This window comes from Dioscorea cayenensis, chromosome 16 (genome assembly GCF_009730915.1).
Source record: "Dioscorea cayenensis subsp. rotundata cultivar TDr96_F1 chromosome 16, TDr96_F1_v2_PseudoChromosome.rev07_lg8_w22 25.fasta, whole genome shotgun sequence".
Lineage (NCBI taxonomy): Eukaryota > Viridiplantae > Streptophyta > Magnoliopsida > Dioscoreales > Dioscoreaceae > Dioscorea > Dioscorea cayenensis.
The window spans coordinates 7836025-7837962 of record NC_052486.1 but is presented as its reverse complement, the minus strand read 5'-3'; the positions used below and the strand labels follow the sequence as shown (position 1 = coordinate 7837962).

General features: G+C 45.1%; 1 non-coding gene across 1 annotated transcript; it reads left to right on the top strand.

Moving 5' to 3' along the window:
• The first annotated feature begins 1504 nt into the window (after positions 1 to 1504).
• LOC120279726 lies at positions 1505 to 1611 on the top strand. Its single transcript, XR_005542030.1, has one exon. It is a non-coding gene; the product is annotated as a small nucleolar RNA R71 (small nucleolar RNA).
• Positions 1612 to 1938: the final 327 nt, after the last annotated feature.

The window sequence follows — 1938 nt, the reverse complement described above, 5'->3', positions numbered from 1 at the left end:
CAAGGCGATATGTGAGCTTGTCATCTCCAACTCTCAATGTGCGTTTTCCGCCGTCCATGTCAATCAATGCTTTGGAGGTCTGCAAGAACGGTCTCCCAAGTATCAAGGATACATCCGCATCCTCATCGACGTCTAGCACTACAAAGTCAACAGGAAAAATGTACTTGTCCACCTTAACAAGCACGTCTTCAATGATGCCTCTCGGATGTCGCACTGTTCGGTCCGCTAGTTACAAAGTCATCCGAGTAGGCCTAGGCTAGCCCAAGCCTAGCTTTTGAAAGAAATTATATGGCATGACATTGATTCTAGCCCCTGAGTCCTCCAATGCCATTTCCTCACCTAAATTGCCAATATTACACGGAATGATAAAGCTTCCCAGGTCTTTCTTCTTGTTCGGCATCTTCTTTTGCAATACCGCCGAGCATGAAGCATCTAAAATCACTGAAGCACTTTCCTCCAACTTCCTCTTGTCAGTTAACAAGTCTTTCAAGAACTTCGCATACTTAGGCATTTGGGCCAATGCCTCAACAAAAAGAATATTGATATGTAGCTGCTTGAACAAACTAAGGAACATCTTGTACTATTCATCCCCTTGGTCATTTTTCAATCTAGAGGGATAGGGAATTCTTGGCTTGAAAGGTGGGGCTGCCACCTCTTTCTCTTTGCTCGCCCACTCTTCTACCTCTATAAGCCCGGGTACATGTTCTTTTAGCTTCTTACTCGGAAGCCTACCTTAAACCTCACGACCACTTCTCAAAGTGATCGCCTTCACATGCTCTCTAGGGTTGCTCTCTGTATTGCTCGGTAAGCTTCCATGTGGCCTTTCAGAGAGAGACTTCACAATTTGCCCCACCTGATTTTTAAGGTTATGCAAAGAAGTGGTGTGGTTGCAAAGTGTAGCCTCGACTGATTCAAACCTTGTATTTGCAGGTTGCACATATCTAGCCAAGTGCTTCTCTGAGTCAGTCATTCAGGTTTCCAAACCTGAGACTCTATTTTCCACCTGAGGGGCTTGTTGTTGTTGTTGTTGGAAACCCGGTGGCCCCATGGCCTTTTGTGGACCCTGATTACTCCATGAGAAATTAGGATGATTCTTCCAACCTGAATTGTAGGTATTGTTGTATGGGTTTCCTTGAGGTCTCATGCCATTACCTACAAAATCAACATTCTCCACCTAAGAAACATCACCAATAGAGATCGGGCAATCGGAGGGAGCATGTCCTCCACCACACCCGTTACAATTAGTCACGGCCTCCACTCTATTTGAAGTTAGAAGATCTAACTTCTTACTCAAACTCTCCACTTGAGCCGCCAAGGAAGTTACCGCATCTATTTCATGGAGACCGGCCACTTTTTTTTTCTCCCTAGCATTCCATTGGTAGCTGTTTAACCCCATTTCTTCAATTAACTGCCGAGCCTCATCTGGGGTCTTGCTACCTAAGGTACCTCCTACTACTGCATCCAAGAGTTGCCTTGTACTCGGGTTACAATCATCCACTCCGGGAATCCATGTTGTGGGCAATTTCTTAGGAGCTCCTTGAACCTTTCCCATGCCTCAAATAGAGACTCCAATTCCAACTGAACAAAGGATGAGATCTCATTCCTAAGCTTTGCAGATTTTCCTGGAGGGAAATAACGGGCAAGAAAAGCTTCTACCATCTCCTCCGATGTGGTAATCGATGTTGTAGGTAATGAGTGTAGTCACTGCTTCGCTCTCCCCTTTAGGGAAAATGGGAAGGCTCTCAACTTGATGGCATCATCTGTCACTCCGTTTATCTTCAGCATATCACACACCTCGAGAAAACTCTCTATATGACTATTTGGATCCTCATTGATAAACTATTGAACTGTGCGGATTGCTGCAACATGTGGATGAATGCCGGCTTCAACTCAAAGTTCTGAGCTGTAATCGGGGGAAGCACAATACTCGATTGTGTC